Source organism: Bos mutus, chromosome 28 (genome assembly GCF_027580195.1).
Source record: "Bos mutus isolate GX-2022 chromosome 28, NWIPB_WYAK_1.1, whole genome shotgun sequence".
NCBI lineage: Eukaryota > Metazoa > Chordata > Mammalia > Artiodactyla > Bovidae > Bos > Bos mutus.
Window position 1 is genome coordinate 32,782,078 of NC_091644.1, and position 16,277 is coordinate 32,798,354.

The 16,277-nt window shown below is 39.1% G+C and overlaps 1 protein-coding gene and 1 pseudogene across 1 annotated transcript in view; both read right to left on the bottom strand.

Annotated features, from left to right (window-relative positions):
* The window catches only part of LOC102274176 (zinc finger protein 37A-like), a 36,019-nt gene that overhangs the window by 6,976 nt on the left and 12,766 nt on the right, over positions 1 to 16,277 (bottom strand).
* LOC138986061 (zinc finger protein 37A-like) lies at positions 1,283 to 9,833 on the bottom strand (annotated as a pseudogene).

Sequence of the window (16,277 nt, forward strand, 5' to 3'; positions counted from 1 at the left end):
GGAACCTAAATTTTGGAGAGTAATTTATTACATATGGATAGAATGCTAGAGAGATTTCCATTTCAGTGGGGGTGCTGAAACCTGGGACCCTGATGCAATCTTTGGTATAAGGCTGGAGACAAAGTGTTCTTTTTTTTCTTCTTTTTCCCTGAAGAAATTTGTCTACCAAAAAGTTAAGAGAAAGATCTCCAAATCTTCTCTCTCGTCTCTCAGGAGAGGGAGCGCTACCTGTCCCTTCTACAGAACATTGCTCAGATTCATTGTTAGTGTTCTTCACCTGCAATACCAACTTTAGTAGGACTCCTGGCTTTTCTCTCATTGCACCAAGAGAGTAGGTACATCAGACCACACAGTTAGTAGTTCATATTAAGAAAATATAATTCATCATTATTCTGTTCCAGAAACTATATGTACTGTATTTATGATATTGACAAAAATAAATATCTACAATTTAACACTCTGAAAATCTCCACAACTTCAGATCCAAATGGTTTCAGTGGTGAAATTTTCCAAACACCAAAGAATTTATTGTAAAAATCATCATGAAACAATGTTCTCTTGACTCATCTTATGAAAATAAGTGTATATGCAAAACAGGAAACAAACTTACAGTTGCTTAAGGGGAGACTGAAGGGTGGAGGGACAAATTAGGGGTTTGGTTTAAGAGATACAAACTGTTATGTATAAAACAGATAAGCAACAAGGATATACTGTATAGCACAGAGAATTATATGCATTGTCTTGTAATAACTTATAATGGAGTATAATTTGCAAAAATATTGAATTACTATGTTGTTCACCTGAAACTAATACTGTAAATCAACTAGTTAAAAAGTGTAGTACTATTTTTCAAATACTGAAAAATTCAAAATAAATCTTGTAAAACAAGTATGTTTCAAATATGTACCCCAACTATGTTTCAGTAACAGAGTGGAGGGACAAGTTCTGGGATAGTCACAATGGAACACTGCAAAGCAATAAATTACTGATACAAGGCATGAATGACACACACAGTGCTGATCCAAAGAAGGCAGACACATTATATAATATATACATAGTGCACATAGATTTACATATAGTACATACTGTATGACTACAATTATCTGAAGTTAAAAACAGGCAAACTTGATCTATGCTAATAGAAGGGGGAGCAATGTTACTGGGAGGACAACACCAGGGGGCCTTCTGGGGTGATTAAAAAATTGTTCCATATGTTCATCATGATTGACATATGGGTGTCTGTGTATAGACTATTTTATTTACTTGAATGCTTAAACATTTGCATTTAACTCAATATATAATTTATACCTTAAAAGATACCACCATTTTGACACTGGGAAGATATGCATGATTCAATGACACTGAATACTTGAGCCATGTTAATGTGCATTCCAAAGGTCCAAAGCCACAAAAACATGATTCCTGAAGACCCTTTCAACGGTCTTAATCTCTGAACTAACCCTTTGTGATCTTATTTTCTCCTAAACAGCACGGGGCTTATACTCCCACTGACTCTCCCACGTGGGACACTCTGACCTGAGCACTCTTCCTCCAATATCCATGGCTCCTCTCCTTGCTCCAATTTGAGGATCACTTCTGGCTTAGGGATACAGTACCCTGTTAATGAGGATTATATGACTTGAAATAAATTGGACAGGGCCTTTGAAGGAACATGACAGTGTACTTCAAAGAATATACAATTAAAGAAGGCTCATTTAATCCTATTATGGGGCAGAGGTGGCTCCCCTGGTGGCTCAGAAAGTAAAGAATCAACCTGCAATGTGGGAGATCCGGGTTTGATTCCTGGGTTGGGATGATCCCCTGGAGAAGGGAATGGCAACCCATTCCAGTGTTCTTACCTGGAGAATTCCATGGACAGAGCCTGGGGGACTATTGTCCATGGGGTCACAAAGAGTTGGATATGACTTGGCGTGGGCAGAGGACAACACATTGTTTCTGGTACTCAAAAGGGATAAACTGACCTTGGTCTCTAAATCCCAAACCTAAGTATTATTTTAGTCTACAAAAATCCCACAAGTTTCTATAAGTAAGAAAGGACATGTACACTGGGAGTCTACGTGGGAAACAAGTGCTACCTACCCACTGAGATGAGGTGGCTGTAGTTCTCTAGCATCACATCCCTATACAGCATCCTCTGAGCTGGATCCAGGTGTTGCCACTCCTCCTGAGTGAAACCCAGTCACATCCCTGAATGACAATAATCCCTAGAAAACCACACTTTGGCTCAATCTCCAGGAGTGAGAATCAGGTGATTGATGTGGGGGAAGAAAAAGAATTTAAAGACTAATTCTTACCATTTTCCTGTAAAAATGTTAACAAAGGATCTTTACTTTGTAGCTTACACTTTGGAGTTAAAATGTGTATAGTATTACACTTTGTGATTAAACAAAAGAAACCACAGTAGAGATACCATTGGCAAATTGGTTTATTACTTAATGGAAAAATATCCTCATGCCTTTATATGACTGAAATTGTCCTAGTTTTTGAGAATTCCAAGTTGAATAATTTAGTCTTCCTGGTCTCAACTTATTCTCATAAGGAAACATATCAAGACATACCTACCATATAACTTAAAGGATTCATATCACAAATACATGCAATGCAGACAGAGATCATAAAGAGATGCTATGCAAGTCCATGTGAGAGTGTCAGCACCCTGGATTTCACTAAGCAGATAACACTTTCAGTGCTTATATATAAATAGCAGTTTCTTTGCAAATATATGGCAAAACTGCTGGAAAAGAAAATGTGTAGCAAGCCAATGGACTGCACAGCAGGACAGAAGAGCAAGTCTGAAGCTGTGATGAGATGAAGGCTGTAGAAGCAGGGGGAGAAGGTTTGGGGGAAGGAAACCAGGGACTATATTTGGCTTAAATTCTGTTGGTGATCTCCAGATATTTCATCACTCAACCTAATCCATAAAATTCTTGAGCAACCGCTAGTTTCATTTCTCTATAAATTAAATATTATCAATTCACATACAAGAACTCAATTCTGTTCTTACTTTTCAGATAAAAGTCTAAACAAACAAGCTAGTACTTTCTTCCTGTGTCCTAAAGAAGAGACAGTATGTGACATACACACAGTTATCTTGCACACTCCCTTGGGGCACAGCCTCCCTCTCTCCCCTACCTCTACTCACCCCAGGTCATTGCTGTGAATAGCAGGAAGCCAATGGTGAAATGGAACACACAATTCAGTACCACTTAAACTAACTGTTGCTGAGGAAGCAGTGATCCCAAAGTAGGGTGGAGACTGCACTGGAGGCACTGTTGGAGCTGGATCGCCTATAGTAAGGAGGCAGCAGCAGCAGAGGCTAAACAGACAGCTTGGTGAACAGAGGGAGAGAGGAAGAGTTGCTCTCAGAGGGTCGGCATGATCTATGTTAGAGGTTCTGGAAGCCTCTTGTCAAGTCTGGGGAAACAAAAGGAAGAGCAGGGTAGACATACAGTGAAATGAAACAGACACAGAGTACACCAAATAAACACAACAAAAAAGTGGAATATCAACTGGAAGTTTGGATAGATGGTTCTGGAAAAGATGAGAGAGCTCTAGTATTAAAAAAAACTTGGGTGAAAATGGCAACTCCATGTCACTGGGGTCACCAGAGTGAATCAGATGGTCACAGAGGAGATAAGGAAAGAAAGAAATGCCAGCACAGAATATGAAGGAATGCCAATATTTGAGTGGCTGATAGAAAAAAGAAAAATAGGCTAGAAAAAAGAAAAATAGGCTATGAAAGCCAAGAAGAAATTTTTTGAAATGTAAGAAAAGAACCAAATTACAGGAGAATAATAGGAAATAATAAGTAACAGTTTCACAAGTAGCACAGTTTCACAAATAACTGACACTTCCAATTAAAGATGGCAGACTTAAAACACATCTACTTCTGAAGCCGCTGATGCCTCCAGCAATATAAGTGGAAGAAACAATAAAAATAAATGTGCAAATAACAGAATGTACTGGAAGATAATTTTATTCAACTTCTAGATTATATGAGCAGATAGTATTAGACAGAAACTACAAGCATGGTACCTACAATTTATATAAGCACAGACGTGGAAGCTTCTGACCACAGCCAGTGACCACCAAGCTCTAAGCCCTCCAACCAGGGCTAAGGGTCAGCATAGGTGGTGAGACGAATGGCAAAATAACTGACAGTTGACTGCTAGGGCATTTTAGTGTCCCCCTTACTCTGTGGAGATCCAGCAGTTAGTGAAGACCAAAGTTGAAGAGCAGCCATTCTATGAAGTTGGACACTTAAAGCTCTCTCTATATAGTTGGCCCTCCATATGGACAGGGTCCACATCCACAGATTAAACCAACCACGAACTGAGAATATTTGGGGGGAAAAAACTAGAAAGTTCCAAAAGGCAAAACTGAATTTGTCATACACCAACAACTATTTACAACTACATACTATTTAAATAGTATTTACATCATATTTGGTATTATAAGTAATCTAGAGACAATTTAAAGTATATGAGAGGATCTATCACAAAGGAGGCAAGAATATATAATGGGGGAATGACAGCTTCAATAAATCATGCTGGGAAAACTGGACTACATGCTCACACCATAAAAAGTAAAACTCAAAATGGATTAAAGACTTAAATGTAAGGCCTGAAACCATAAAACTTCTAGAAAACATAGGCAGGGAACTTCCTTGGTAGTCCTGTGGTTAGGACTCTGTGCTTCCATGGCAGGGGGCCCGGGTTCAAACCCTGGTCAGGGAACTAAGATTCCACAAGCCATGTCCAAAAAGAAAAAGCTAATAACCCTTGGCCCCCTAAGACCTATGGGCACTACCTTCTCTTTAACATTAGTCTTAGCACCATCGCCAGGCTGACCATCGGCAACAAGAAGAACCAAGAGATATGGGGCATCAAATGTTGACTGTCACTGGAGAAGCCCAGTTGTCTATGAAGCCTCTATTGCAAGATGGTGTCTCCTCTTTTCTTTGAACAGGGAAAGTAAGCAGGAAGCCCAATTTTGGAGAGCTCAGCTATTTTTATTCTTGGTTTTCTGTTGCCTTCCTTCTACAAGTATATTAGAGAGCCATTGGAGACAGAAAACTATGAGGTGTTGCTTTTTATAAATGACTATGAAAGCTTTTATCGCTGCTATACCCTTAAGAGCCTAAGCTCTATGCTTTTTGAAATTTTAGGGAGAATGAGCCTATAATTTCAAGGTACCTTAAATAGCAAAATTTGAACCACGTCTTCCAAGTATCATTCTTCATAAATCTATTTAGAATCAAGCTTAAAAATGACCACCAGCAAATCATTTTCGTAGCCTACATGGCAACTGAATATTCTTCTATTTAATTTTTCAGCACTGCTTTGTTATAAGACATAGGTTGCAAAATATAATAAGCTATTTGTATTGTAAGCTGAAAAGAATGAGAATCATAGAGTAGATCTGCAGCAATCTCTTCTGAGGATGGCAAGAAAAATAGACATTTCAACTGTGCCTTTAGATTCGCAGTCAGGTTGATGGAAACAAATAGCCCCAGGTCATTCACCTTAAAACCTAAATAAAGAAACAGTCGGCCAACCAGAGGTGTAGAATTGGTATAGAATTTAAAGGCTCAAGAGACAGTTTTCTATGACAGTTAACCTGGGGTATCCTCTAATGCACATTAATGAAGTCTCCTTTATGTACAGTTGGGAAGGTCCCCTGGAGGAAGAAATGGCAACCCACTCCAGTATTTTTGCCTAGAGAATCCCATGGACAGAGGAGCCCGGCGGGCTACAGTCCATGGGGTCACAAAAAGTCGGACACAACTGAGCGACTAATACTTTAGCAATGTTTTGGACATTCTACTTAAATAAGGGAAACAAAAACAAAAACTACCAGGTAGGGACTAGATGAGACTAAAAAGCATTTGTACATTGAAGAAAACTATCAACAAAATGAAAAGGCGGCCTAGTGAATGGGAAAAGACATCCGTAAATAAATATACAATAAGGGGTTAATATCCAGTGTATATAAAGAACTCATACAGCTTGACATAAAAAAACCCAAAAAACAGTTAAAAATGGGCAGGGACTTGAACAGACATTTTTCTAAAGAAAACATACAGATGGCCAGTAGAAAAATAGAACAATTTCTGGCTACCAAGTGGCAGCGGTTGGGGAGGGAGGAATTAGATGAAGGTAGATAAAATGTAAAAACTTTCAGTTATAAATAAGTACTATGGATTAAGTACAGCTGATAAAGATAATTTACACTGCTACACATTATTAAATGAAAGTTGAGAGCAGACAATCCTGAGTTCTCATCAAAAGGAAAAAAATTTTTTTCCTGTTCCTTTAGTGTTGTATCCATGAGACGATGGATATTCACTCAGCTCACTGTGGTAATCATTTCATGATGTAAGTCAAATCATTATATTGTACACCTTAAACGTAGGTGCTATATGTCAATCACATCTCAGTAAAAGTGGGAAAAATTTAAAAGTACATGGCATGATGTGAGTAGGTTATATGCAAATATTACAGTATTTTATGTATGGAACTTGTGCATCTGCAGATTTTGATATCTTTGGGAGGTATCTAGAACCAACCCCCAGCAGATACCAAGGGATGAGCATATATGGACAATGTGGATAATTCTGCCCAAAGTTAACTAAGAAATAAAACTCTTCAGACTTCAGTCCCCCATAATGTTGTGGTTCAGTTGCTAAGTCATGTCTGACTCTTTCTGACCCTGTGGACTGCAGCATGCCAGGCTCCCCTGTCCTACACTATCTCCTGGAGTTTGCTCAAATTCATGTCCATTGAGTCGGTGATGCCATTCAACCATATCACCCTGTGCTCCCACCCCCACCTTGCCTTCAATCTTTCCCAGCATCAGGGTCTTTTTCAGTGAGTCGGGGGTTTGCATCAGGTGGCCAAAGTATTGGAGCTTCAGCAACAGTCCTTCCAGTTAATATTCAGAGTTGATTTCCTTTAGGATTGACTGGTTTGATCTGCTTGCAGTCCAAGGGACTCTCAAGAGTCTCCAGCACCACAATTCAAAAGCATCAGTTCTTCATCCTCACCCTTCTTTATGGCCCACATCTCACATCCATATATGACCACTGGAAAAACCATAGCTTTGACTGTATGGATTTTTGTCAGCAAAGTGGTATCTCTGCTTTTTAATATGCTGTCTAGGTTTGTCATAGCTTTCCTTCCAAGAAGTACACAGTTTTTTAATTTTGTGGTTATAGTCACTGTCCATAGTGATTTTGAGTGAACTCCGGGAGACAGTGATGGACAGGGAGGCCTGGCGTGCTGCGATTCATGGGGTCGCAAAGAGTCGGACACGACTGAGCGACTGAACTGAACTGAACTGATAGTGATTTTGGAGCCCAAGAAAATAAAATCTGTTACTGCTTCCACCTTTTCCTCTTCTATTTGCCATGAGGTGATGGGACTGGATGCCATGATCTTAATTTTTTGAATGTTGAGTTTCAAGCCAGCTTTTTAACTCTCCTTTACCACCCTTACTGAGAGGCTCCTGAGTTCCTCTTCACTCTCTGTCATTAGAGTGGTAACATGGATGTACCTAGAGAGTACCAAGTGAAACAAGTGAGAGAAGAACATGGATGTACCAAGTGGGTGCCAAGTGAAATAAACAATACAGAGAAAGACAAATAATGTATGATTTCACTTATATCTGGAATCCAAACAAATATATGAACAGATATAACCAGACAGAAACAGAGTCATTAAAAAGAACAAACCAACAGACCTTGGTGCTCTGATTCCAGGACACATCACCCTCCATTTCAGAAACTGAAGGGGGACCTCCTGCTTGCCTGCCTGGCCTGAAGGAAAGTCCTCTGTGTCTATCCCTAGCCATTACCTACAGAACCTTGTGGTAAGAAACATCCACATCTACATCCTTAACTATCCATTTACTTTGCCATAGTTACTGAAGCTAATCAAACTAGATCTTCATAGAGAAATATGAAAAGAAAATGATGACATCAAACAAGTAGGGAGAACCAAAGCATTAAAAGTAAGCCATCAGAATGAATAGAATGATTGAAGAGTAAGGGAGGGGGAAGCACAAAAATAAGGGTAAGTAGTGAAATATTCTCAGAGAAGGCAATGGCACCCCACTCCAGTACTCTTGCCTGGAAAATCCCATGGGCAGAGGAGCCTGGTAGGCTGCAGTCCATGGGGTTGCGAAGAGTTGGACACGACTGAGCGACTTCACTTTCACTTTTCACTTTCACTTTTCACTTTCATGCACTGGAGAAGGAAATTGCAACCCACTCCAGTGTTCTTGCCTGGAGAATCCCAGGGACGGGGGAGCCTGGTGGGCTGCCGTCTATGGGGTTGCACAGAGTCAGACACGACTGAAGTGACTTAGCAGCAGCAGCAGCAGTGAAATATTCTAAACAAAATCCTCAAAGAGGGACTTCTCTGGTGATCCAGGGGTTAGGACTCAGTGCTTTCACTGCTGTGGCTGAGTTCAATCCCTGGTTAGGGAACTACTATCCCACAAGCTGTGTGGCATGGCCAAAAAAAGGATATGCAAAGATATTCAAAAGAATATTGCTTCGACATAAAGTGAGAACAGCTGTCTATAAGAATCCATCAGAGAGAAAAAAGAGTACTTGGAAATGTTCATATTTGCTTAAATTGTGGAAACATAAGATAAATGCTCTCAAAAGGTTACTAGAAAACGAACTTGACAAAGAATACAAAATTGTCTCTCAAAATAAAAATCAGAAAATAATGAGTTTATAAAATGTGAATGAATTCAGAGATAAATACCACTCTAAAAGAAATCCTAGGACAGACCACATAGGATAAAGGAAAGAAGAAAAGAAATAACAGCACATATGCCCAAAGAGATAGATGAATCTTCAGATTTAAAAGACACACTGAATACAAAGGATGGTTTCTGGAAAAAAATAAAAATGTGTATGTAGCTCCACCTGATGAAATTTCTGAAATACAATTAAAAATCCTTAAACTTCTATGAAAGTAAACAAGTAATGACTGACTGCAAAGAAATGAGAATCAAACTGATACCTGATTCATCCTCAGCAGAAATCAGTAACAGAGGAAAGGAAGAGAGAGAGATGCTTACAATTTTCTGAAGACAGTAACTTTTTTTTTCCTGCCAAGAATTATATAGCCAGCCAAAAAGCCATTTATACAACAAAGAAAAACAAGTATATGATAAAATTAAAAACCATACATCCCTGAGCCTGTTTTATAGAATTATTCCAGAGTATACACTATCGAAACAGCAGAATCCAAGAAAGAGAAACATGACACGAGGTAAGTGAGAATATAAGAGATCAGCATTAAATAGTTTCCAGTAAAGCCAGAGAAGACAGTTATCGGGGTTATAAATGGAAGGGAAGTGGTTCTGTTTAGTGAACAGGTGGCATAAGACTGTCAACATCTTGAGAAGTACATGTACCCAAAGCATCCCTCCATAATGACCATGGTCAGTGCTGCAGGCTGAGGACTCAGGCTGAGCTGCCCTGAAACAAGAGAAGTGGCACTGTTCCACCAATGAACAAAGAATTTATATAAAGAAGTGCTGAAATAGGCAACCTAAAACGAGATGATAAAACCTGCAATAAAAGACAAAACAAGTTCACTGTCATTTATTGCAGTGGGCTCAAACCCAGGTAAAAAGTCTCAACCATTTTCAGTGTTCCATTGAATAAATCACTCCATCTACCTTCCACATATAACCCTTTGTTGACTATCATTCATCACCTCTAAAATGATATAAAAAGAGCACTGGAATTATATGACCTAATAAAAGGATGGTACCTTCAGGGCCTCACACATGGTCATTCTTCAATTACAGCTCTTCTACAGGTCAAGAGCTACTGTTCTCACAAATTACTTTTGATATTGCAACAACAAAATAACCTGAATACTTCAAGCAAGTCTAACTTATTAGCATTCCATTTTTTAAGAATAGAAAAAATATTAATATTCAACATGTAAATAAACCATTAAAATGATTTCTATAAAACATGGGATATGAGAGGGGGGAGAGAGTAAAACCTGCTGGAAAAATCACATCTTGTTCATAGTTTTGAAATATATACAAATATCAAATTATGTTATATGTCTGAAATTAACATAATATTGCAAATCAAAAAGAATTCAGTCCAGGCAGAAAACCAGCAGGCATTGTTCAAAAACATTTTAAGACCAAAGAAAAACCCATAGCTACCTGGGCAAAAGATTACTTACAGACATACAATAGGTTACTTAAAGCCTGGGGAAAAATGTTGGGGATACAGTTTCTTTTTTGGGATATTAACCAAAAATACTTGTGTACACTAGGGAATTTAGAAAGTCATACACATACCCAGGATAGGTTGCATTCCTAAGAAAGACCTCAGAAGACCTAAGCTTGTATGTTCTAGTTGATCTCTACATGCAGTGCAAGCAGGATACTGTCGAGAGCCACTTTAGGCATTACTGACAAAATGGAGGCATGGCCCCAACTCCCTCTCTTTGTCCCGCAGGCACGGACTCGGGATGAAGGAGTTAGGCCTTGTGATTCTGACTTGTTTTTTCCTCTCCTCAGCTGAGTTGACTGAAAAGAATATTAAGGTGCTTATCATTCTTGAGAGGAGCATGAGAAGGCACAAAGCTTTCTGCAGCTGTGCTCAGAGAATAATTCATAAAGTTAATCATTGACATTTGTTCAAGGACTTTTACAAAAGAGTATTCCAGGATGAGTACATAGGCTGCAGCTTGAGGCCATGGGAGGGATTGCTATCTGAAGCCTATTTGTAAGGAAAGTGTTTATGGCAAAGGAGTTTGCTGAATTTAGGGCTTAGGAATAATTAAAATAGTTAGAAGCTAAAGATTTAAGGAATGTTGTAATGTTAGCATATTCTACTATAGTGTATAGAGATTAGGAACTTTAGAGATGTTAATAGCTAGAAGCCCTTTTTAAGAAACAGTGAGCTTAAGATACTAGGGGCAAACAGGACTTAGAAAGATAAGAAATAAGCTGAGGTTTGTAGCAGCCCAGACTTAAGCATGAGTTACAATGTAATCATGAGTTAAAGTAAACACTATTCTGAGAGAACCACTGGAGCAGAAACTCTGTTTGAAGGGCAACAATGATTTATGGAGACAATAAATCTGGGTGAGGGGAAATTGAAAATGTCAAACTCTGACCTAATGCTTTTGTTAAAGTATAAAAAGAATCTTAAGCTTGAAATAAAGTTATGCAGTCCAAGAAAAATGAGAGGCTGCATCATGACTCGCCGACACCACCCATCTCTTCAGGTTGATTCCCTGGCTGCTGGAGCTGGACTCTGGCAGGATACGAAGGCTAGGGCAACTGAACATGGGCGTGCTAAGTCCTAAAGAATAACTCTAGCTCTGTGTCAATTTGCAAAGACTGGGAAAGGTGGTTGCTTGGGAGGTTTTGGTTGTTTTTTTCTTCCCAGCTTTCAAGGAACAGTCTGTCAAAACACTAACTGAACATAAGCTGAAAGAACAGAGAATTCAGTAACCACAGATGATAAAGAGACACATGTACCCCAATGTTCATCACAGCACTGTTTATAATAGCCAGGACATGGAAGCAACCTAGATGTCCATCAGCAGATGAATGGATAAGAACACATGTATACCTGTGGCGGATTCATTTCAAGATTTGGCAAAACCAATACAATATTGTAAAGTTTAAAAATAAAAAAAAAAAAAGAAAGCTGTGGTACATATACATAATGGAGTATTACTCAGCCATTAAAAAGAATACATTTGAATCAGTTCCAATGAGGTGGATGAAACTGGAGCCTATTATACAGAGTGAAGTAAGCCAGAAAGAAAAACACCAATACAGTATACTAACGCACATATATGGAATTTAGAAAGATGGTAACAATAACCCTGTAAAGGAGACGGCAAAAGAGACACTGATGTATAGAACAGTCTTTTGGACTCTGTGGGAGAGGGAAAGGGTGGGATGATTTGGGAGAATGACATTGAAACATAAATAATATATATGAAACGAGTCGCCAGCCCAGGTTTGATGCACAATACTGGAAGCTTGGGGCTGGTCATCCCACTGGGACGACCCAGAGGGATGGTATGGGGAGGGAGGAGGGAGGAAGGTTCAGGATGGGGAACACATGTATACCTGTGGCAGATTCATTTTGATATATGGCAAAACCAATACAATATTGTAAAGTTAAAAAATAAAACATAAAAAAATACCTTGCAAAAATAAAAGCAGTTTGAAATTCATATGGGTAACTATAGCCTTCAACAATCAAAAACAGAAAAATCTGGAAAAGAGCAAGAAAGTAATTTCTAAAATTACAATGTTACTTTTCAACAACAACAAAATCACAAAGCATACAAAGAAAAAAGTATGGCCCAATCAAAGGAAAAATGTAAACTGACAGAAACATTCTTGAGGAAGACCAGACACTGAACTTCCTAAACAAAGACTTTACTCAAAAAGCTGAAACAGAGATAGGAGTCAAGATGGCGGAGCAGGACACGGAGTTCATTTCTCCCCACAAATATATCAGGAAGACAATCTACAAGTGGGACAATTCTCCCAGAACACCTGCTGAACACTAACAGAGATCCTCAGACACCTGTAAGGACAAGATTAATCCTCAGGTAACCAGGTAGGACCAAAGAAAGAAAATGAAAAGTGGCAATGGATGGGACCTATGCCCCTAAGCAGGAGAGGAGGTTCCCACACCCAAGGAAGCTCCCTCACTGGGGGTAGGGGGATCAGTTGGAATAAAAAGGGGGGCTTCAGGGGTTTGGAGGAGAGTGTAGCACCTTTCTGTGGCAGGCAGGACAGAGTGAGATCTATACAGGTGGTCTGTGCCACAGCTTTGCATGCTCCAGGCGGAGACATGTGTCTGACAGTGTGATGGGGGCTGGATGCTGAGCAGGGTGTTTGGAGAGCAGACCCAGAAAGAGGACTGGTATTGCCTATGAGGAGGCTGCCTGAGAATGGGCATGAGGAGCACCTTAACTGGGAATGCTCACGGAAGAAGCCTTTTTTTTTTTTCTAGTGGGAAAGCTTACCAGTAAAGGCAAACACACAGTAAAAGTAGGAAATCATCCACACACAAATATGATATCAAAGCTAGCAACTGTTAGATGAGGACAGTACTAATGCAGGAAATGAGGACTGCAAATTGAAAGACCAGCAACTTAAAACAATCTTATATAGACCACTATATTGAAACCACATTAAAACACACAAACACACGGGAACTACAAACCAAGAAACAAGCAATGCACACACAAAAAGAAAAAGGAACCCTAACACAACGCAAAAGATAGTTATCAAACCACAAGAGAACAAAGAGAAAGGAAAGAAAAAAGACCTACAGAAACAAATCCAAAAATATTCAGAAAATGGCAACAGGCACATACATATCAACAAATACCTTAAATGTCAATGGATTACATGCCCAAACCAAGATACAGATTTGCTTAATGGATAAGAAACTAAGACCCATATACATGCTGTCTACAAGAGACCCACTTCAGATCTAGGGACACATACAGACTGAAAGATGCTGGATGGAAAAAGATGTTCCAGCAAATGGAAATAAAAGGAAAGCCAGTGTAGCAATACTCCTATCAGACAAAGTTAGACTATGAAACAAAGACTGTTACTGAGAGAGAAGGAAAGACACTACATAACGACCAAGGGATCAACCCAAGAAGAAGCTAAAACAATTGTAAGTATATATGCACCCAACAAAGAAGCGCCTCAATATTTAAGGCAAAATCTATCAGCCATAAAAGGAGACACTGACAGTAACACAATAATTGTGGGGGACTTCGGAATCCCATTTTCATCAATGAACATATCATCCAGAGAGAAAATCAATACAGAACCACAAGTCTTAAATGAAATATTAGACCAGACAGACTTGATATTTGTAGGACATTCCATCCAAAAGCAGAAGAATATACTTTCTTCTCAAGTGAACACAGAACATTCTTCAAGATAAATCACATCTTGGGCCACTCATCTTGGGTTGCAAAGAGTCGGACACGACTGATCAACTGAACCGAACTGGGCCACTAATCAAGCCTCAGTAAATTCAGGAAAACTGAAATCAGATCAAACTTTTTGACCACAACACTATAAGATTAGAAATCAATTATAGGAAATATATATATATATATAAAATACAAACACATGGTGGCTAAACAATGTTACTAAATCAATGGATCACTGAGGAAATCAAAGAGGAATTCAAAGAATACCTAGAGACAAATGACAATGAAAACATGACAATCCATAACCTATGGGCTGGAGCAAAAGCAATTCTAAGAGTAAAGTTTATAGCAATACAATCTTACTTCAGGAAGCAAACAAACAAACAAAACTCAAACATCCTAACTTTATACCTAAAGCAACTAGGGAAAGTAGAAAAAACAAAACACAACATTAGTAGAAGGAATGAAATCATCAAGATCAGAGCAGAAATAAATGAAATAGAAGTGGAGAAAACAGAAAGGAACCACAAGTTCCACGTTTGTTCAGTGGATTAGAGGACATGGAAAACTGTAAAGATGAAGAAAAGAAGGTTTTCTATGTCCTACTGGTCATACTTAGAAGACATTTCCATACTATAACCATTGTTTTGTGTATGCATCTTATTCCTTAACACTATTGCTGTTGTTCAGTTGCTCAGTCACATCCGACTCTTTTGATCCCATGGACTACAGCACGCCAGGCTTCCCTGTCCTTCACTATCTCCTGAAGTTTGCTCAAACTGATGGCCATTGAGTCAATGATGCCATCCAACCATCTCATCCTCTACTGCCCCCTTCTCCTCGTGCCCTCAATCTTTCCCAGCATCAGAGTTAGTACTATATATGAAGAGTTTCTTGAGAGTGAAAAAGCTGGCTTGAAACTCAACATTCAAAAAGCTAAGATCATGGTATCAGGTCCCATCACTTCATGGCAAATAGAAGGGGAAAAAGTGGAAGCAATGATAGATTTTATTTTCTTGGGCTCCAAAATCACCAGGGAGTGTGACTATAGCCCTTACATTAAAAGACACATACACCGTGGAAGGAAAGCTATGAGAAACCTAGAGAGCATATTAAAAAGCAGAGGCATCACTTTGCTGACAAAGGTCCGTAAGTCAAAGCTATGTTTTTTTTCAGTAGTCATCTATGGATGTGAGAATTGGATCATAAAGAAGGCTGACTGCCAAAGAATTGACGCTTTGAACTATGGTGCTAGAGAAGACTCCTGAGAGTCCCATGTACAGCAAGGAGATCAAGCCAGTCAATCCTAAAGGAAATCAACCCTGAATATTTATTGGAAGGACTGATGCTGAAGCTCCAATACTTTGGCCACCTGATGCGAAGGCTGACTCACTGGCAAAGACCCTCATGCTGGGAAAGATTGAAGGCAAAAGGAGAAGAAGGTGACAGAGGATGAGACAGTTGGATAGCATCACTGAGTCAATGGACATGCATTTGAGCAAACTCTGGGAAACAGTGTAGGGCAGAGGAACCCGGCATGCTGCAGTCCATGGGTCACACAGAGCTGGACACGACTTAGCCACTGAACAACAACTGTGTGTGTGTGTAGTTGACAGTAACTACTTTTTGGGAAATATCTAGTCATTCTAGACATTCTGAAGTGCCTGATATACGTTAAAAGTAGAGGTAGTAAAGAGGCATTTTGTAAATACATTTTTGTTAAAATTTGTATGAATATTGTTAATTTCAGAGGGGCTGGCCAAACTACCTCTCTGAACAGTACGCACTGTGTTTGTGCACTGAGGGGAAGGAGACGGAAGTGAAAAGAGCTCTGTGCCAGTGTGTTTATACTGAGGCAAGATTAACCATTGTCTTTGTGCGTTGTTTTTCACTTTTACTGTGTATTTAGTGCATGTAATGGACAAACAAGTCCTAATTTACATGTAGTCTTTCCAGATGTTATAGAGGTTGCCAGTGTATGGCAAAACTAGAATTAGTAAATAATACATTTTGTGTTAAAATTTCTAGGAAAGACTGCCTTCTGAAAATTTGAGCATTATAGCCCTTTGGGTTGGTGGAGGTGGAAGAGAAGGGAAGGGTATTGGTCTTAGTCTACAGTGTTCTCATATGTTGAAGACACTTTCAGATTATAACTGTTACATATATGCTGTTTATTCAAGACTGCTCTATATATAGTGGACAAATTAAGTCTTTGTTTGAAATAACTAGCACATTTAGATGTTTAGAGGTGCCCAATGTATTTTAAATGTAGAG